At 50.0% G+C, this 21,812-nt stretch overlaps 1 protein-coding gene across 2 annotated transcripts in view; it reads left to right on the top strand.

Moving 5' to 3' along the window:
- The window catches only part of ZC3H12B (zinc finger CCCH-type containing 12B), a 76,340-nt gene that overhangs the window by 12,872 nt on the left and 41,656 nt on the right, over positions 1-21,812 (top strand). For both annotated transcript variants that reach the window (XM_029067837.2, XM_029067840.2), the window contains exon 2: positions 16,623-16,795. The gene's annotated coding sequence lies outside the window, so the exon portion shown is untranslated. The remainder of the gene's footprint in view (positions 1-16,622; positions 16,796-21,812) is intronic.

Below are 21,812 nucleotides of genomic sequence, written 5' to 3'. Positions count from 1 at the left end.
GGCTCCCTTAATCCAACAGCCTCTGCTCTATCGTAATCCTCCTGGACCTCTCAGCTGCCTTCCACCTTGTCAACCACCCCGGAAACATCCGACCTTGGCTTCACCGGTGCTGTTCTCTCCTCATTCTCCTCTCATTTCTCTGGCTGTTCCTTCTCAGTCTCTTTCACGGGCTCCTCCTCTGCCTCCCACCCGCTAAGTGTGGAAGAGAAGCAGCGTGGCTTAATGGAAAGAGCCCGGGCTTGGGAGTCAGAGGTTGTGGGTTCTAATCCCGGCTCCGCCACCTGTCAGCTGTGTGACTTTGGGCAGGTCTCTCAACTTCTCGGTGCCTTGGTTACCTCATCTGGAAAATGGGGATTAAGACTGTGCGCCCCCACGTGGGACAGCCTGATAACCTTGTATCTATCTCAGTGCTTAGAACAGTGCTTGGCACATAGTAAGCGCTTAACAAATACCATCATCATCATCAAGGCCCTCCAGGCTCGGGTCAGAGTCCCTTCTATTTTCCATCTACACCCTCTCCCTTGGAGAGCCCATCCACCCCCATGGCTTCACCTACCATCGCTCTGCAGATGATTCCCAAATCTACATCTCCAGCCCTCTTTACTGTCCTTTCATTCCGGTTCACATTCCCTACTGCCTTCAGGACAGTTTGACTTGGATGTCCCACCTAAACCTCAAACTGAACATATCCGAAACAGAACTCCTTGTCTTCCCACCCGAACCCTGCCCACCCCGACTTTCCCTTAACTCTAGACGACACCACGATCCTCCCTATCTCACAAGCCCTTAATCGTGGCGTTATCTTTGACCCATCTTTGTCATTCAACCCGCGTGTTCAATCTGTCGAGAGATCACGCCGCTTCAACCTTCACAACATCGCTAACATCTTCCCTCTCCTTTCCTTCCACTTTGCCACGACGTTAATTCAAGCGTTTATCCTATCGCACACTGATTATTACATCAGCCCCCTCTCTGACCTCCCTCCCTCCAGTCTCTCCCCACTCCGGCCATACTTCACGCTGTTGCCCGAATCATTTTTCTATAAAAATGTCTCACGTGTGTTTCTACAGTAGTTGCCCATCTTCCTCCACTTCAAACAGACACTCCTCGACATTGGCTTCAAAACATTCAATCACCTTTCCCCCGCCTATGTTGGTATTTGTTAAGCGCTTACTATGTGCAGAGCACTGTTCTAAGCGCTGGGGTAGACATAGGGGAATCAGGTTGACCCACGTGGGGCTCACAGTCTTAATCCCCATTTTTCAGATGAGGTAACTGAGGCACAGAGAAGTTAAGTGACTTGCCCACAGTCACACAGCTGACAAGTGGCAGAGCTGGGATTCGAACTCATGACCTCTGACTCCAAAGCCTGTGCTCTTTCCACTGAGCCACGCTGCTTCTCGCCTAGCTTACCTTCCAGATTTCTCACTATGATCCAGCCAGCATACTCCACTCCTTTATTGTCAACCTATTGACTGTGCCTCAGTCTTCTCTGTCTTGCCTCCAACTTCTCACCCAAGTCCCGACTCTGGGCTGGAATATCCCACAGACATTCTTTCGCCCCACCATCAAAGACATATTTAAGGCACGTCTCCTCCAAGAGGCGTCCCCCGACTAAGCCCTCATTTCTTCTTCTCTCCCTCCGTCCTGCATCACTCTTGCACTTCAATTTTCACTCTCATGTGTACATATCTGAGAAGCAGCGTGGCTCAGTGGAAAGAGCCCGGGCTTGGGAATCAGAGGTTGTGGTTTCGAATCCCAGCTCTGCCACCTCTCAGCCGTGTGACTTTGGGCAAGTCACTTCACTTCTCTGGGCCTCAGTTACCTCATCTGGAAAATGGGGATTAAGACTGTGAGCCCCACGTGGGACAACCTAATTACCTTGTATCTACCCAGTGCTTAGAACAGTGCTTGGCACATAGCAAGCATTTAACAAATACCAAAATTATTATTATTATATCCATAATTTATTTATATGAATATCTCTCTCCCCCTCTAGATAGGGAACGTGTCTGCCAACTGTTATATGGTACTCTCCCAAGTTCTTAGTACAGTGCTCTGCATACAGTAAGTGCTCAGTAATTACCATTGATTGATTGATTGGTTGATACTCTCTCTCCCCACCACCACCTCCACAGCACTTTCGTGTATATCCTTATATTCTGTCATTTCCCCTGTCATTAATTTTAATGCCTGTCTCCCCCTCTAGACTACAAACTTGTGGGCAAGATCACATTTACCAACTATATTGAATTGTACTCTCCTGAGTATCCAGTATTCGCTCAATAAATACCAATGATTGATTGCTCTTCATCCTCAGAAGGTGTGCCCACTCTTGATTATTTGCACGTGGTTTACCCCAGCATACTTCGAAATCTCACCGACTGAAAGTTTGGCTTTTCTCTGAACCTTTCCACCAGCCACAGAGGTCAGGGAGAGGGTTAAATGCAAATTCTTCACATCCAACCTTTCCAGACTTTGTGTTCTGTTGGTAACGATGAAGATGATGGAGAATAAGGTCGGTTTTTTGTCTGTTTTTTAAGGGTAATTGTTAAGCGCTTAATATGTGCCAAGCACTGTTCTAAGCACTGTACAGGTTGGACACAGACCCTGTCCCACGTGGGCCTCACAGTCTTAATCCCCATTTTACAGATGAGAGAAGTGAGGCACAGAGAAGCGAAGTGACTTGCCCAAAATCACCCAGCAGACAGCTGGCAGAGCTGGGATTAGAACCCAGGCCCTCTGACTCCCAGGCCCGTGCTCTCTCCACTAGGCCATGCTGCTTCAGTAATTGTGGTACTGGTTAAGCCCTTATTCTGTGCTAAAAATGATATTAAGCTCTGTGGTAGATAGAATATCAGTTTGAACATATTCCCTGTCCCACATGGGGCTCACAGTCTAAGTAGGAGGGAGAGCAGACAGTGAACCTTCATTTTATAGTTGAGGAAACTGAGGCACAGAGAAGTGAACTGATTTGCCCAAGGTCTCACAGCAGGCCAGTGGCAGACCTGGAATTAGAACCCAGGCCCTCTGACTCCCAGGCCCGGGCCCTTTCCACTGGGCCATGCTGCTTCTCACAGGTCACTGTGGGTGGAAACCAATTCTGCTGCTGTTTTGTACTCGCCTGAGTGCTTAGGACAGTGCTCTGTACAAAATAAGTACTCAGTACATGCCACTGATTGTGAGGAGAAAAAGATGTTGGTTGGGGAGGGTCGCCGTTGACCACAAACACTAGAAGAGTCAGCAGTGGTCTGTTATTATAAAAGAGCCAACCATCTCAAGGGACAAGGGAGGGAGGGGCTCTGGACATAGGAGATGTGGGGAAATGGGGACAAGGCTTAATGAGGGCTGGGGGGATGGGAACATTAGGGTCCGGCAGGCAAAATCATCAGGTTCAGTCAACACCGTTTTATTTTGGATGAAGTAAAAGGTGACTATCGTGGAACCTCTCTGACTCAAGATAAATATATTCACGTTAAGGCAGGGATCATTTCTTGAGGGCAGGGATCATTTCTACCAACTGTCATGCACTCTCCAAAACGCTTAGTACGGTGCTCCGCACACAGGTGCTCATCAGATATCATGGATTGAGCGATTGATGGGTGAAGCTTTTATTCCTCTGTAGTTGATTGAGTACACAATTCAGACTGATTCCGATGAAAATAGGATATCCGAACTTGAGTCAGAAACCAACTTCCTATTTATAAACATTGATCCTATGAAAAATTGGTTCCTACTTAGAAAGTTTCAACTTGAGATGGAGATTTGGGGGAATCCGGTGGTGGCGAAAGTCCGAGGACTGCCCAAACTACACTTATTAGATTATCGTGACGGGTTCTGATCACCCCACTTAAGGATCTGGAAAAATGGGAATGGGCCCCGGGTTGAATGACCAAAATGATGAAAGAAATGGAAAGTCGACTGTAGGAGGAAATGTGAAAGGACTTGTTGGTGTTTAGCCTCGAGAAGGGGCAGCTTCATCCTTGACCTGTTTCTGACCCAATCACTGCTCCTCCTTGCCATCACTGAAACCTGGCTCTCCCCGGATGGCACGGTCTCCCCTGCTGCTCTCTCTAGAGTGGGACACATCCCCTCTCACTCCCCCACACTCACTGGGAAAGGGAGAGGAGTCGACTTTATCGTTCCACAGTGCAGTCTTCGCACCATTCCACTTCCTCTATCCCTCTCTTTCCTGCCCTTCAAAGCACACAGTATCCACCTCTGCCTCCCACTCCGGATTCCAGTAAAAATAATAATAATGATGCTGATGGTATTTGGTAAGTGCTTACCATGTGCCAGGCACTCCTCTAAGCGCTGGGGAGATACAGGATAATCAGATTATCCCATGTGGGGCTCACAGTCTTAATCCCCATTTTTACAGATGAGGTAACTGAGGCCCAGAGAAGTTAAGTGCCTCAGTGATAAGTAGAGGAGCCAGGATTGGAACCCATGACCTCTGACTCCCAAGCCCGTGCTCTTTCCACTAAGCCCCAGCTGCTTCTTCATAGCATCCTCCAGGCCCCTCCTACAACTTTCTGAACCATTTTAATTCCTTTCTCATATTCCTTCTCTCTTTGTCCATCCCTACATTGATCTTTGGAGAGTATATTATCCAAATAGATGTTCCTGCTGACCCTTCTGCTGTCCATTTTCTATCACTCCTCAACTTCACTGACCTCCTGTTCCACCCAAGTTCTTGACACATAGGAAGCATTTAACAAATACCATCATCATTAATTAATTCAGTTGTATTAATTGAGCACTTACTATATGGAGACCAGTGTACTAAGCACTTGGGAGAGTACAAAACAACAAGAAACAGACAAATTCAATGAGCTTACAATCTAGTCGCGGGGAGACAGACATTGATACAGATAAATTACAGATATGTACATAAGTGCTGTGGGGCTGGGAGGGGAGTAAAACGAAGGGAGCAAGTCAGAGTGACACAAACACAGACGGCATAAGAGGAAGGAGGGGGGCTTAGTCAGGGAAGGCCTCCTGGAGGAGATGTGCCTTCATTCATTCAGTAGTATTTATTGAGCGCTTACTATGTGCAGAGCACTGTACTGAGCTCTTGGACTGTACAGTTCAGCCACAGATAGAGACAATCCCTGTCCATTGATGGTCTCACAGTCTAATCGGGGGAGAGTAATTGTCTGTTGAATTTGAGGAGGTAGGGTGTTCCAGGCCAGAGGCTGAACTTGGACGAGGGGTTAGCTGCGAGTTGGGCAAGATCGAGGCACATTGAGAAGGTTAATGTTTGAGGAGTGAAGTGTGCGGTCTGGACTGTAGTAGAACAGTGAGGTGAGGTAGGAGGGGGCAAGGTGATGGAGTGCTTTAAAGCCAGTGGTGATGAGTTGTTATTTGATGCAGAGGTGAATGGGTGAATTGGAGTTTTTGGAGGAGTGGGGAATTTTGAGGAATGTCCTGAACATTTTTTTAGAAAAATGATCTGGGCAGCAGAGTGAAGTATGTATGGACTGGAGTGGGGAGAGACAGGAGGTTGGGAGGTCAGCAAGGAGGCTGATGCAGGATGAGTGATTGTAGTAAGGCGGTAACAGTTGGATGGAAAAGAAAGGGCAGATTTTAGCGATGTTGTGAATTTGGGACCAACAGGATTTAGTGATGGATTGAATATGTGGATTAAATGAGAGAGAGGAGGCAGGGATAACACATAGGTTGTGGGCTTATGAGACAGGAAGGATGGTGGTGCCGTCTACAGTGATGGGAAAATCAGGAAGAGGGCAGGGTTTGGGTGAGAAGATAAGGAATTCTGTTTTGGACATGTTAAGCTTGAGGTGACAGAAGGACATCCAAGTAGAGATATCTCAAAGGGCAAGGGGAAATGCGAGACTGCGGAGAGGGAGAGAGATCGGGGCTGGAGATGGAGATTTGGGTATCGTCCGCATAGAGATGGTAGTTCAAGTCATGGGAGTGAGTGAATTCTCCAACGGAGTGGTTGTAGATGGAGAATAGAAGGGGACCCAGAAGTGAGCCTTGAGGGACCCCCATAGGTAGGGGGTGGGAGGCAGAGGAGGGGAGATTGAGGATGAATGGCCAGAGACATAAGAGGAGAAACAGGAGAGGACAGATTCAGAGAAGCAGCGTGGCTCACTGGAAAAAGCACGGGCTTTGGAGTCAGAGGTCATGGGTTCGAACCCCGGCTCTGCCACTTGCCAGCTGGGTGACTTTGGGCAAGTCACTTAACTTCTCGGTGCCTCAGTTCCCTCATCTGTAAAATGGGGATTAAGACTGTGAGCCCCACGTGGGACAACCTGATTCCCCTGTGTCTACCCCAGTGCCTAGAACAGTGCTCGGCACATAGTAAGTGCTTAACAAATACCAACATTATTATTCAGAGAAGCCAAGTTTGGATAACATTTCCAGAAGAAGGGGGTGGTCCCCAGTGTCCAAGGCATCTGAGAGATTGAGGAGGATTAGGATGGAGTCGAGGCCATTGGATTTGCCAAGAAGGAGATCATCGGTGACCTTTGAGAGGGCGGTTTCTGTGGCGCGATGGGGACAGAAGCCAGATTGGAGGGGGACAGGGAAAGAATTGGAAGAGAGGATTTTGAGACAGTGGGTGTACTTAACTCGCTCAAGGAGTTTGTAGAGGAATGGTAGGAGGGAGATGTAGTGATAACTGGAGGGAGCCGGGGGTCATGGGAGGATTTTGTTTTTGGACAGGGGAGATGTGGGCATGTTTGAAAGGAGTCGAGAAGGAGCCATTGGCGAGCAAACAATTGAAAATGGCGGTTGGGGCGGGAAGAAGGGAGGGGGCAAGAGTTTTGATAAGGTGTGAAGGAATGGGGTCAGATGCACAGGTGGAGGGGGAGGCTTTTGAGAGGAGGCAGGAGAAGGGTGTTGGAGAGTATGGAAGAGTTGAAGAGTGGGCTGGAAGCGGAAGGGACTGAGGAAGGGTGGGGGCGATTTTCGGGACCTCACGCCTTGTAATGCCAATTTTCTTAATAAAGTAGGTGGCCAAGTCATTAGGGGCTGGGGCTGGGGGTGGTGGGAAAGCAGGGGGCCTGAGGAGGGAGTTAAATGTCTGGAACAACTGGTTAGGGCAGTGGGAATGTGTGGCAGTAAGGATAGAGAAATCATTTTTGGGGGGCAGAGGAGAGGGCGGAGTTAAAGCTTATAAGGATAAACTTTAAGTGGACAAAGCCGGCCTGATATTTAGTTTTCCACCAGCAGTGCTGTGCGACTCGAGCACGGGAGTGAAGGAGGCAGGTGATCCAGGACTGAGGTTTAGTGGCATGAGATTGATGAAGGGCTAGGGGACCGAGTGAGTTGAGTTCAGTACAGAGGATGGTGTTGAGAGCATGGATTTGGTCATAAGAGGAGGGTAGTGTGAGTATGGGAGGCTAGTGTGGGTATAGTGTGGGAGCCTAAATTGGGCATAATGAGTTGAGAAAATTGGAGAGGTTCCAAAGATCGGGAATTCTCTGGGGGAACAGCACAGATTTATGGGGTGTATGGGAGAAGAGGCAGGTCAGATAGAGGAATTTCAGGGATCACCAACTTGGCCCAGACTCTATCTCATCATCTCTAGCCACTGTTCATTCTCTACCTGGCCCACTCAAATCCCTCTGACCAAACCTTCCTCACTTGCCGCCTTCTCCCACACACTTCCTCCCAACAAATCTGTCTTGTTCCCCCAAGGAGAGTTCCGACCTCTTGACCCTATCCAATTTTCTCAGGTCATCATGCCCCATTTACTCTCCGTGCAACTGCCTTCCCTTGATGACCAAATTGATGCCCTCTACACCACCCTCTCTACTGAACCTGAACTCAACCGAAGCAGCATGGCACAGTGGATAGAGCATGGACCTGGGAGTCAGAAGGTCATGGGTTCTAATCCCGGCTTCACCACTTCTCTGCTGTGTGACCTTGGGCAAGTCACTTCACTTCTCTGGGCCTTGGTTACCGCATCTGTAAGATGGGGATTGAGACTGTGAGCCCCACGTGGAACAGGAACCGTATCCAACCCGATTTGCTTGTATCCACCCCAGGGCTTAATCCAGTGCCTGGCACATAGTAAGTGCTTAACAGATACCATCATCATCATCATCACTCGCTCCTCTTTCCCTTCGTTCATCTCGTACCACTAACACAGCCCTGGATCACCTCTACAGTCTGCTTCCTTCACTCCTGTGCACTAGCCATAGCACTCTGCTGATGGAAATCTAGATACCAGGCTCGTCCACCTCAGGTTCATCCTTGGATGTGTGTGGTTGGACTCTGCCCTCTCTCCACTCTGCTCAGGAAGATTATTTCCCCATCCTTATTGACACCCATGCCCATTGCCCTTGTCAGTTGTTCTAGATGTTTAACTCCCTCTGGCCCCCGGCCTCCCCGATTTCTTGCCCCAGTGACCTGGCCACCTACCTTATTGAAAAATTTGAAGCTATCAGGTGATCTCCCTAAACCTCCCCCTGCTCTTTTCCAGTCCTTCTTTTCTCCAGGCCCTCCCTTCTCCTGCCCCATCTCCAACTCTGTCTTTCCCAGCAGTATCTCAAGAGGAGATCCCCTGCGTTCTCTCAAAATCCATCCCCTCCACCTGCACATCCAACCCCATCCCTTTGCACCTTATCAAAGCAAGTGCCCCCTCCCTTCATCCCTCCCGGACCATTATCTTCGACTGTTTGTTCTCCAATGGCTTCTTCTCCACCACTTTCAAACATGCTCATGTCATCTCCTCTTATCCTAAAAGAACCTCCCTTGACTCCATGGCTCCCTCCAGTTATCGCCCCCTCTCCCTCGTACTATACCTCTCCAAACTCCTCGAGTGAGCTGTCTACACCCACGGTTTCCTGGTCCTCTCTTCCATTTTCTCTTTGACCCCCTCCAGTCCGACTTCCGTTCCCTTCCCACCACAGAAACCGCCCTCTCCAACATCACAAATGATTTCCTTCTAGCCAAATCTAATGGCCCCTACTCCATCCTAAACCTCCTCGACCTCTCAGCTGCCTTCGACACTGTCCACCACCCCCTTTTCCTGGAAACATTGTCCAACCCTGGCTTCACTGACATTGTCCTCTCCCGGATCTCTCTGGCTGCTGTTTCTCAGTCTCTTTCATGGGATCCTCCTCTGTCTCCTCTCCCCATCCCCCAAACTCTGGGAGACCCTCAAGATTCAGTTCTGGGTTCCCTTCTATTCTCTCTCTACACCCACTGCCTTAGATAACTCATTCACTCCCAAGGCTTCAGATACCACCTTTATATGGATGATTCCCAAATCTGCATCTCCAGCCCTGATCTCGCTTCCTCCCTGCAGCCTCACATTTCCTCCTGCCTTCAAGACATCTCTACTTGGATGTCCTGCTGTCACCTCAAACTTAACATGTCCAAAACAAATCTCCTTGTCTTCCCACCCCAACCCTGATTTTCCCATCTCTGTAGCCTTTAACCTTGACATTACGCTTGACTCATCTCTCTCATTCAACCCACATATTCAGTCTGTCTCTCACTCTATCTCACTCTATCTCACTCTATCACTCTCGGTTCAACTTTCACAATATCACTAAAGTCCACCCTTTCCTCTCCATCCAAACTTGTCTTATGGCGTCGAATTGTTTCCGACCCAGAGCGACGCTGCGGACACATCTCTCCCAGAATGCCCTGCTCTCCATCTGGAATTGTTCTGGTCGTGGATCCATAGAGTTTTCTTGGTTAAAATACTGAAGTGGTTCACCATCGCCTCCTTCTGCACAGTTAACTTGAGTCTCCACCCTCGACACTCTCCCATGCCTTTGCTGCTCAACACGGGTGAGTTTTGACCTGTAGCAGATTGCCTTCCACTCACTAGCCACTGCCCAAGCTAGGAGTGGAATGTGTAGGCCTCTGCTTGACTCTCCCTTCCATAGTCGCGACGGGTAGAGGACTGGAAACTCTCCAGGTGCAACCTTGAGAGGGGGCCATCCAAATGGCTACCACGTTAATCTAAGCACTTATCCTCTTCTGCCTGAATACTGTATCAGCCTCCTTGCCGACATCCCAGCGTCTTGTCGCATACTTCACTCTGCTGCCCAAGTCATTTTTCTACAAAAACGTTCAAGGCCGGGTTTTCCACTCCTCAGGAACCGCCAGGGGTTGCCCATCCGCAAACAGAAATTCCTTACCGTCAGCTTTAAATCACTGAATCACCTTTCCTTTTCTATCTCACCTCACTGCTGTCCTTCTACAACCCCGCCCTCTCACTTCGCTCCTCTAATGCCAACCTACTTGGCGTACCTTGATCTCGACTGTCTCGCCGCTGACCTCTCGCTCACATCCTGCCTCTGGCCTGAAATGCCTTCTCTTTTCATATCTGGCAATCACTCTCCCCACCTTCAAAGCCTTATTGAAGGCACATCTCTTCCAAGAGGCCTTCTCTGACTAAGCCCTCATTTCCTCTTCTCCCACGCCCTTCTGCGTCACCCTGATTTGCTCCCTGTATTCACCCCTCTGTCTGCCCCACAGCAGTTTTGTACATATCCATAATTCATATATTTATATTCTTTTCTGTCTCCTCCTCTGGACGGTAAACTCACTGTGGGCAGGGAATTTGTCTACCTTACTCCGTTATATTGCTATCTGTACTCTCTCAAACACGTAATACAGTGTTCAGCGCACAGTAAGAACTCAATAAATATGAATGATTGACCGACTGAGCTAAGGTCTTCAAGAAGTCTAGCTGCAAGGCCTGGTCCAGTGGTGACCAAGGGTGTTTATTGAGCACTTACTGCGTGCAGAGCACCGGACTAAGCGCTTGGGCGAGAGCAATACGAAAGAGTTGGTAGAAATGTCCCTGTCTGTAAATTATTTATTTATAATAATATCTCACTACCCTTCTAGCCTGGAACCTGCAATAAGTCATTCTTCAGATCCGTAATACGTCACTCCCCACCCCTCCTCTACTCTTTAACCTTTATCCGCATTTGCATAACTTTCCCCCTTGTACTTTACAGCTGTGAAAGGCTGTGGTTGAAAACCATTCCACATTCATAGTAACTGATGGGTGTCTTGTCATGGTTTCACTTTCTCCAGCAGTTTGGTGTTTTGGTGATTTTTAGCAATTTGTCATAGCCAATTTAAAGCCCCGGTTGAGTTGGTTAGGCTGTGGTTTTCGCTCTATCTTGGTAGAAATCGGATGTTTCTTCAACTCCCCTGTTTTACTTTTTCTCAAAGAGCTGCTTTCAGACCTCAGCCGCAACCAAAGTAAAACCCTGATTTCTTCGTCCAGCAATGCTGGTTAGCAAAACAAAATCTTATAAAGTATGTAGCATTTTTATGCCATATACGTGTGTATTCATTTCTTTTCCCCCCGTACTTGGAAGTAAGCACCGAGAACCTCAGCAAAGCCCGCTGTATGTCATCCGGGCCTCGCCTAAAATAGAAACTATGCTGTCGTAAATGAGCAGAGCAATTGGAGCAAAGTACAAGTGTGGTGCCGAGCTTGGCTTCTTGAGATTTAGGGGAGGTCTTTGGGTAGACTGAAAATGTTCCAAGTCAGTGAAATGCATTTGTTCTGTTAATGAAGCACTCCCCTCACTTTCAAGAGGATCAAATCTCTATTTTTAAGAGACCCTCTGTTTGGCATTGAAATAGATGCCACATCAACCAAAAGGTCATCTCACCGCGTTAGTAACCACTTTGAATGATCACGGATACCTCTCGCAGGGTTGGAACTTGAACCAGTTACTTGGGTACTTCTGTCTCCCGTTGTTGGAGATCCTTGCATTTTTAAAAAGGTCTGCATGGTGACCAGCACACAGAGGATACCAGTTATTGGTGTCGCTGGGTCACCCCTGCCGGACCAAGTCGGTGAGTCAAGACCGAGGAGGAAGGTGTGACTCCCACCAAGGGCCAATGTGTAATTTCTTGGCGGTCGAGACTTGGGAGGGGCTGCCATCTTACTGAAGATGCTGCCTTTGGAAAGTGACGTTAAGTGAAGACCTTCCCATTCCACTCCGAAAGATTTGACGGCCAGAAATGAAACCCCGTGGCACTTTTCAGGAAGAATTTGGACTCAACTCCAGTTTTCCCACCTTAGATGCCCACTCCGTAAAGCTGGTTCAATGTGTTTATGACTCGTGACTCATCAGTAGCAGTGAAAATAATGAGTAGTTGCTACACACTTTTTAATGGTATTTGTTAGGCACTTACTATGTGCCAGGCACTGCTCTAAGCGCTGGGGTAGATACAAGTTATTCAGGTTGGACACAGCCCCTGTCCCACAGGGGGCTCACAGTCTTAGTCCCCATTTTAGAGATAATGTTGGTATTTGTTAAGCGCTTACTTTGTGCAGAGCACTGTTCTAAGCGCTGGGGTAGATACAGGGTAATCAGGTTGCCCCACATGAGGCTCATGGTTAAACCCCATTTTACAGATGAGGGAACTGAGGCTCAGAGAAGTGAAGTGACTTGGCCAAAGTCACACAGCAGATGAGTGGCAGAACCGGGATCAGAACCCAGGTCCTTCCTACACCCAGGGCTGTGCTGTGTCCACTAGGCCGTGCTGCTTCTCTGTGTGCCAAGCCCTGTACTAAGCGCTGGGAGAGATACAAGACAATCTGATAGGACACGGTTCCTGTCTCACTGGGGCTCAAAGTCTGCAGTAGTTTCCCAATCAATCAGTCAGCTATATTTATTGAGCACTTACTGTATGCAGACCATGGCAGTAAGTGCTTGGGAGAGGATTGCCTGCTTCCTGTTCATTCTTTCACAAAGAAATTAAAGGATAAAAGCGGCTCGGCACCCCCTTTTTTGTGGTCTGTGAAAAGAATGCGGTTTGGGGGTCTCATAATAAGCAGTTCTTAGCAGATTGGAAGGCTGACAGCTACCTTGCTGCTTTTTCCCATGCAAAGCCTGTTATTTCTAGAAGTTAGGGAACCAACCGAAGTTCCGTTCTTGTTTATTTTATTCTGGTCCTTTGATTTTTTTTGCCATAATTGCCCAGCTTTAGTGATTGGAATGTATGCGCTTTTACCATTTTGTTTAAGGTAAAAATGTGCTAATGTTTCTTCTGAACAATTACACAGCACTTGGAGCAGATGCGCTCATTAGATGTGAAAACACCGCACCTGATCAGGGCGAGAGTGATTTGTTCGGAAAAATCTTTGTGGTTCCTAAATGGGACTCAATGGGGCTGATGCTTCAAGTTCTAATATGACTTGATTGGGCTACACTGGCCTTAGATGTCTTGATGTCTTCCTGAATAGGAGGAATCTGTAGGCACTATCCAAGACCTCTATTTAAAAAGTCCCCGATTTTCCTGCTGCCATTTCTGGCCTTGGCTTTGCTCTCTGTTCCCCCTGCCTTCCCCTACGCCCCCGAATCTCATCCACTTCTTCCTTTTCTTCCTTCGTCCACCCCTTGAGTCCTCATAGCCAAGCGCGGGGGGTATCGGGGCAGAGCTCAGGCCACCAGTGACCAGGGAAAGTCTTCTTCAAATTTCAGGAAGTGCCCCGTCAGCCCACCAACTCACCGGTGAGGTGATGATGGGGAAGCAATGTGGCCTAGTGGTTAGAGCCCAGGCCTGGGAGTCAGAAGGACCTGGTTCTAATCCCGGCTCCGCCCCTTGTCTGCTCTGCCACCTTGGGCAAGTCACTTCACTTCTCGGGGCCTCGGTTACCTCATTTGTAAAATGGGGTTTAAGACTGCGAGCCCCGTGTGGGGCAGGGACCGTGTCCAACCAGAGAGCTTTGCGTCCACTCCATCCCGTAGAACAGTGCCTGGCACATAGTAAAGTGCTTAAAAAAGCTGGGAGTCATTTCTGCGATTGGAGCGGGGGCTACCTAGCCTATCCCATAGTGTGGATTTCTGCCTGACCCTTGGCTGCTTTCAGTCCATCGGTCATGTTTACTAAGCGCTTAGTGTGTACAGAGCACTGTGCTGAGTGCTTGGGAGAACCCAGTACAACAGATTTGGAAGACACGTTCCCTGCCCCTAAAGAGCTTACAGTCTACAGGGACCCTCCAGTCCCTAACCTGAAGAACCTTCCCATCGTAAACCTGGAACTCATCTGTGTCGGAACCCCGAGAAAGTGGAATTGTGCAAAACCTCCTCACCAAATAAGGGCAAAAATATGGCTGCCAGAGATAACTCTTTCTTTCCAGTTCATTAGCACTATTTGTGCTCAGCTGTTAGCTCTGGGAGTCAGCCTCTCGCCCCCTCCTGCCTGGCTCCTGATGGCTGATGAGAGATTATTTTGGCCTCTCACAATATTCCGTTCATCCAGGCCATGGCCCGGAATGCCTAGCCCACGAGCTTTAGCTTTGGCGTGTGCCTTTGTTACTGAGAAAAGGCGCAGGTAAGATCCGTGCAATTTGGAGACAAGGACTGCCCGCGTCGTCCGCTGGGTACATCCTACAGCAGTTGGCACGCAAGGCCGGCTGGCCAATCATCCGAAATGGAGCCTTCCAAGGAGCGGTGGAGCAGGCGGACCACCTGGACCCTTGGGTGACCCGTTTGGCCGGGCCACGCGTGGTCTCCAGATTGAGCGGCTTCGGGCTGAGGGGTCGGAGCTGTATTAGTGGAGGAGAGTAGAACTGTGAGACCAGGAGGGGGCAGGGCGATGGGGGGGGGGTATTTTCTCTACAGAAAAATGTCACCTCTAGTTGGGGAACGGCTGAGGAAAGGGGACGGCTCTTCTCTCCGGTTGGACGATGCGGGAAACAGATCTGTCAGGCCAACTTCCTGTTCTCCGGGAAGCCTGCCGTTCTCCCAGTCCTGTTCGCCAGCGGGTGTTGTTCTTTCTCCGTTTCCAAGTTGGCCTCTCCTCGGGTGTCTGTTGTGTGTTTGTCTCGCGCTGTACTCGTTGGCATGCCTCGTTGTTGACTTTACCCTGGCTTCTTCTTTTCTTTCCCTGGAAGATTAGGTCTCTGAAAGGCTAAGTGCGCTCTGGTCCCTTCTGGTTTTCTCTCTCCCTCCCATGACCCACCGTCTCCCAGCGAGAGTTCCCTGTTGGGGGTGCGGGGTTAGAGGTCAGCAAATCTTCCTTGACCTCCTCCCCCACCCCCACTCTTCTGCCCTCTCAACAAGGAGTAGCCTAGGCCCGCCAGGTGGCAAGCTGGCAGTTCCTCTACCTCTTAGGATCCCGACTTTCCCCGGGGACACTCGGAAGGAGAGGCAACTTGACACCCAAGGAGGAGGGTGAGTAGCAGCTCTCCCAGTGCCCGTCTCCCTGGCGGCCCCGGCCCCTGGGGTCTTCACCTCCTCACCGCCTGCCGCCGCTGGCTTGCCCGGTAGCCCAGGAGAAAACGGTGGTCTGTTGTGAAAGGTAGCCGCTAGCCAGTGGCAGCCTGCAGGCTGGTCTTTCAGGATGCTCTGCGCCCCACCTGCCGGGGAGTGCCCTCAGGGGAGGGGACCGAAGCGTCCCTTCCTGCTGAGCTCCGCCTCGCAGGTGCAGCCGAGGCCAGGGCCCCCATCCGTTCTGTTTCTTGCCAGTGGGAAACGGATCTCCACCTCCCACGGCGGCCCGACGGGGTCGTTTTCCACCCCAGGTCTGGCAGGGGGTCAGCCGGGGGCGATCCCCGAGCCAGGGTGAGAGAGCCAAAGGGCCCGGCGCCTTCCCTCTCTTTCGTTCATTCACTCAGTAGTATTTATTTAGCGCTCACTTTGTGCAGAGCACTGTACTAAGCGCTTAGAATGGACAGTTCGGCAACAGATACAGTCCCTGCCACCCCTGCAATCTCTCTTTCCTTCTTAGGTTCCAGAGCCCCACGAGGTCCCAAGGATGGGCCCCCTCACCCTCCTTATCTTCCCAGCGGTGCCCAACGGTGTGACCCGGGAAATGAGTCATAAGAACGGAGTCCCGTTTGGGTGGGAAGAGAGAGATCTTGAATTCTACTGTCAGGCTGGCAGTAGTGGAATTTTCCCGGCTTTTGATTTTCCTCTGTTTCTCCTCACCCACCCACTGTCCCGGAAGCAGATCGCCTACGTCAAAGGAGAGGGTCGAGAGTGCGGGAATGCCCGTGTCTGGGGGAGGGGACAGAAGAAGCCCAGTTCAGAGAATTCTTGACTCACCGGAATGGCCACCTCCCGGGATTGAAACCCACGCTGTCGCCCCGAAGGAATTCTCAGCCCCGATTGGGTAGAATCCCGGGAGAAGCACCCTCATGATGCAAGCTTGCAACATCTCGAGTGGATTGGAATTGTGTCTGTCTAAGCTGAAGTAGTCTAGGATTTATAGTTTTGTGTTTCCAGAAAATCCCCAAGGGGAAATGGACCCCACGACCCCATAACCAGGAGTCATTCTAGCAGCGTGCAAGGCCACTGGCTAGCTGCACATCTGGATCGACCCGCTGCCGTTCCACTCACGGTTCACGTCCATCAAAAACTCCGGGTTTTCCTCATGTAGCTCCCCCAGCCCTGGCCTTCCAGGTTCCCCCTCAGAGGCCCGGGATGACAAACTACCTCACGGCAAGAGGTTTCCCTGCCCGCGGAGGGAGAGGGGTGGCGGGCTGTCCCATCAGATCAGCCCGGCTTGGAGGGAGCAGGCCCGACTCTCAGTCGGCTCAGGCCAGGGCCCTGGGCTCGGGGCGGGCGGGGGGGCTTGGGTGAAGCATTTTCCCAAACGACCGCCCCTCCCTAGCAGCCGATAAAGTTGACTCTGACGGGCTTGTGTCCTCTCAGGTTAGCAGTGACGGACTTCTGACGGCCCCGCCTCGGCGTTGGAGGATTGAAACCATGTTGGGACCAAGAAGCCTCTTGCTTTAAAGGACGCCGCGGCCCCCCCGGGGGCCTCCGGAGGAGTCGTGGAGCTCTGGGAAAGTTGGCATCCACGGGGAGGTCTGAGCCAACGAGAGGTCAGTAGTCTCTTGGCAGGGAAGCGGGGGACGGCATGAGGGTGATGGGGAGCTGCGTGTACCAGTCTGCAGATATATTTTATGGCACAAGATAACGTGACTCGGAACAGCGTGGCCTAGGGGCAAGAGCGTGGGCCTTGGTGGAAAGAGGTCAGGCCTGGGAGTCATAACACCTGGGTTTGAATCCCAGCCTTGCCACTCGCCTGCTGCGTGACCTTGGGTAAGTCCCCTCACTTCTCTGGACCTCATCTGTAAAATGGGGATTAAATCCTACTCCATCCCCACTTAGACTGGGTGCCCCAGGCGGGACAGGGACGGTGTCCAACCCAAATGTCTGCCCCAGGTCTGAGTAGATTGGCTGGCGCGTAGTATAGAGGAGCAGCATGGCTCAGTGGCAAGAGCCCAGTCATGGGTTCTAATCCCGGCGCCGCCGCTTGTCATCTGTGTGACTTAGGGCAAGTCACTTCACTTCTCTGGGCCTCAGTGACCTCATCTGTCAAACGGGGATGAAGACTGTGAGCCCCACGTGGGACAACCTGACCACCTTGTATCCCCCCCACCCCCAGCGCTTAGAACAGTGCTTGGCACGTAGTAAGCACCTAACATACCAACATTATTATTAAGTGCTCAACAATTACCATTTTTAAAAATGTCAGAGGACCTGGGTTCTAATCTTGGCTCTACCCCTTGCCTACTGTGTGAGCTTGAGCGAGTCACTTCACTTCTTCGGCTTCAGTTACCTCATCTGTTAAATGGAGCTAAAATCCCAGTTTTCCCCCCCCCTTTTAGACCATAAGCCCCTTTGGGTCTGATCTGCCTGTGTAGCATCTACCCCAGTTCTTATTACAGTGGTTGGCACGTAGTCTGCACTTGGTAAATACCATCATCATTAATATCACAAAGATGCCTGGGATTATATTGGAGGTTGAGACCACTTCCGAGGGGAAGTTAGATCAGACTCGATGGCCGATTTTAACTCTCTACAAGGTTACAGAGGGCCCAGTCAGAAATCCGTGCCAAAAATATGGAAAAGTTCATCCCTAAGCTCTCACTCTTAGAGTGAGGAAAAATGCAAGCTACGTGTTCATCTGGAAGTCCAACCGAGGAGGACTCAATTCCAGAGGGCGGGCAGGTAGGTGTATGTGGTTCAGCGTTTTACCTCACAAGGGAAGATATTCCTCTTTCACTTTAGTTTTCCACGAAAGATTATTCACACAGCCGTTCATATCTTCACCAAATACGTGAGCGGCTCTGGTATCTGAAGCTAAGAACGAGAGTCTTGGAGAGAGAAGTATTCCTCACCAGAAGGTAGCTGGGATTCTCTTTCCTTTCTCCTTTCCTCTCTCTGCATTTTCCATAGATTACAGAAGCAGAAACCCATTTTTTTCCAGATGAGGACTGTTCCCTGTAGCTACAGAGGGGAAGCCTGCCAATTTAAGGTAGAATAATGAAAATAACTGTGATATGTGTTTATCACTCTACTGAGTGCTGAGTTGGATGGAAGATCATCAGGTTGGACAAGGTCTCTGTCCCACCTGGGACTCAGAATCCAAGCAGGAGGGAATCTCATCCCTATTATTCAGAGGAGGACACTGAAGCAACGAGAAGTGAAGTGATTAGCCCAAGGTCATACAGCCGGCAGGTGGTAGAGTTGGGATTAGAACTCGCATCCTCTGATGCCCAGGCCTGTGCTCTTTCCACCGGACCCCGCTGCTCCATTTGTTTAGCTGGGCCACAATAAGAAGATCATCTTGACCAAAGGTTCTTGTCCTCTGGGTTTTTTTTTTGTTTTCTGGGGGGCTAAAGACTGGTCGCCCTTGCCCAGTGACCTTGTGAGTATTAAAGAAAGAATGAGTTTCATGTGAAGTTTCTAGAACTGTGTCCAGGTGAGCACAGCCCCAGAATAGATGGCATTCCTTTTAGACCTACTCAGCTCAGGGTGAGTAATAATAATAATAATAATGATAATAATTTGGTATTTGTTAGCACTTACTATGTGCCAAGCACTGTTCTAAGTGCTGGGTAGATACAAGGTAATTAGATTGTCCCTCGTGGGGCTCACAGTCTTAATCCCCGTTTTCCAGATGAGGTACTGAGGCCCAGAGAAGTGAAGTGACTTGCCCAAAGTCACACAGCTGATAAGTGGCAGAGCCGGAATTAGAACCCACGACCTCTGACTCCCAAACCCGGGCTCTTTCCATTGAGTACACCCGGTGTTCATTAGAGAAGCAGCTTGGCTTAATGGAAAGACCCCGGGCTTGGGAGTCAGAGGTCATGGGTTCTAATCCCTGCTCCGCCACTGGTCATCTGTGTGACTTTGGGCAAGTCACTTAACTTCTCTGTGCCTCAGTGACCTCATCTGGAAAATGGGGCTTAAGACTGCGAGCCCCACGTGGGACAAACTGATCACCTTGTATCCCCCCCCAGTGCTTAGAATAGTGCTTCGCTTAAGCGCTTAACAAATGCCATCATCATCATCGTAGTAAGGGCTTAACAAACACTATATTATTATTGTACACCCGTTATTTGCAGAGCCTGCTGCAGGCAGGATGTTTTGCTAGGCTCTGGAAATAAAAGGATGTTGAATTTGCCCCAGGGAGTTTACATTCTGATGTAAGGGTTTGTCTGCCCATCCCCTATCCGTGTTTTATAGGCCTTGTGCGGAGGGCAAATGGGCCGGTATAGGTATTTGCAGTTGGGAATACCTGATTTCCCTAAACAAAAGTCTAGGATGAAAAGGGGTAAGGTAGATTGAAAACATAAAGAATGTGCAACTCTGTTCTTTCCCCAAATTTTGCCCATCTAGAATATACCAAAATTTAGTGATTTTCCTTGCTGTTATTATTATTATTGCTATTTTATTTGTTAATGCTTACTACGCGTTTTAAACTCCAGGGTAGATGCAAGTTAATACTAACCCCCCCCCATGATCCCAGACCGGCTGGTGGTTTGAGAAATCGTCACCTCGGATTCTCTTCTGAAAATTCCCACTCTGTGCCGGTAACCAGGGGCTGCACGGAACCGTAGCGATGGTCAGCCGATTCCAGAAAAGTATCCTACGGGGCATTCATTTGAGGGGAAAGTCTCAAATCACAAGGATGAAAGAGAAAATAGAAACAACCGGTTTGGTTTTCTGTCGTTTCAACAGTCATTTCTGGCCCAGGCTAGAAGAAAGAAAAAGCATGGGCTTGGGAGTCAGAGGTCATGGGATCGAATCCCCGCTCTGCCACTTGTCAGCTGTGTGACTGTGGGCAAGTGACTTAACTTCTCTGCGCCTCAGTTACCTCATCTGTAAAATGGAGATGAAGACCGTGAGCCTCACGTGGGACAACCTGATTACCCTGTATCTCCCCCAGCGCTTAGAACAGTGCTCTGCACATAGTAAGCACTTAACAAATACCAACATTATTGTTATTTTTATTCTGAAAGAAAAGTAATAGGTGTAATAGCGGGGGGTAAAGAGTAAAGTGGAAACAGCATGGCAGAGTGCACAGAGCACAGGCCTGGGAGTCAGAAGGTTGTGGGTTCTCATTCCGGCTCTGCCTCTTCTCTGCTGTGTGATCTTGGCAAGTCACTTCTCTGGGGCTCAGTTACCTCATCTCTAAAATGGGAATTAAGACTGTGAGCCCCATGTGGGACAGGGACCGTGTCCAACCCCATTTGCTTGTATCCACCCTCAACGCTTAGTACGGTGCCTGGCACTGTAAGCACTTAACAAATACCACACTTCTTAGTATTGAGCACCCATGGGGTGCCCCGCAGTGTACCGAGTGCTTGGGAGAGTTCAACAGAAGCAGGAGACAAGCTCCCTGTTGCGCTCGGTAAAGACCATTCCTTGACTGATCGATGGATGGATGAAGAAATGAATGAGTAAGTGCAGGAGGCAACCGATAGGGTGACGTGACTTGAGATTGGGGAGTTTATCGGGGAAGGCTGGTCGGAGGAGAGGGGATTTCAGGAGGGCTTTGAAGGGGAGAAGAGCCGTGGTACCTCCGATCAGTGAGGTGTGGGAATTCAAGGCTGGCAGAAAGAGCGGGAACGAGGAAAGTCGGGTCCGCGGCCCAGCTGGAAGGTCGGGTTGTGGGGAGGGGAGAGAGTGAGCTGGAGAGTTTCAGGTGAAGAGGGCTGCTGTATAAGATGAGGAGAGGCGGAGGAGAGCCCCGAAGCCGATCGAGGGGAGATTCCGCTTGATGCAGAGGACAACGGAAGAGTCACCGCGGGGATTTGAGGGGAGGGGGAACTTGAGATGAGTGACGCTTCTGGAAGACGATCTGTGCAGCAGCCTTCCGTTATATTATTATAATGGAATACTATTATAATTATTATAGTAATAATAATGATCGCTCTGGTATTTGCCAAGCGCTTACGATGTGCCAAGCACTGTAATAATAATAATGATGATGGTATTTAAGTGCTTACGATGTGCCAAGCCCTGTTCCAAGCGCTGGGATAGATGCAAGTTAATCAGGTTGTCCCATGAGGGGCTCACAGTCTTAAAACCCCTTTTACAAGTGAGGTAACTGATGCACAGAGAAGTGAAGTGACTTGCCCAAAGTCACACAGCTGATAAATGGCGGAGCAGGATTAGAACCCCCGACCTCTGACTCCCAAGCCCGTGCTCTTTCCACAGAGCCACGCTGCTTCTCCAACGATGGGTAAAGAGATGAGTCACAGTCACCGTGGTGCTATAAATGCGCTGCATCGTATCAACTGTGACTCTAGGCCGCCTGGAGTAATCGGAGTGGAGAGAGGCTAGAGGCAGGGAGGACCGTGCGGAGACTGATAGAGTCCAGGCGCAGGTGATAGCAATCTAGGCAGAGGCGGGAAAGGATGGGCAAATCCAAACCGGCAGGAGGTAGCCATAGCTCGAATGGGAAGGCTGCAGGTTAAAGTGAGGACACCACGGTTCCAGGCTATAGGACGTGGAAGGACGGTGGTGTCGACGACAGGGAGGGGAACGTTGGAAGGAAGAGAGGAGTGAAGGTGAATCGCTCGGTCTTGGAGCTGGGAAGAGTGA

Source organism: Ornithorhynchus anatinus, chromosome 6 (assembly GCF_004115215.2).
Source record: "Ornithorhynchus anatinus isolate Pmale09 chromosome 6, mOrnAna1.pri.v4, whole genome shotgun sequence".
NCBI lineage: Eukaryota > Metazoa > Chordata > Mammalia > Monotremata > Ornithorhynchidae > Ornithorhynchus > Ornithorhynchus anatinus.
The sequence above is the reverse complement of the archived record's forward strand: the minus strand, read 5'-3'. Positions and strand labels throughout refer to the sequence as shown.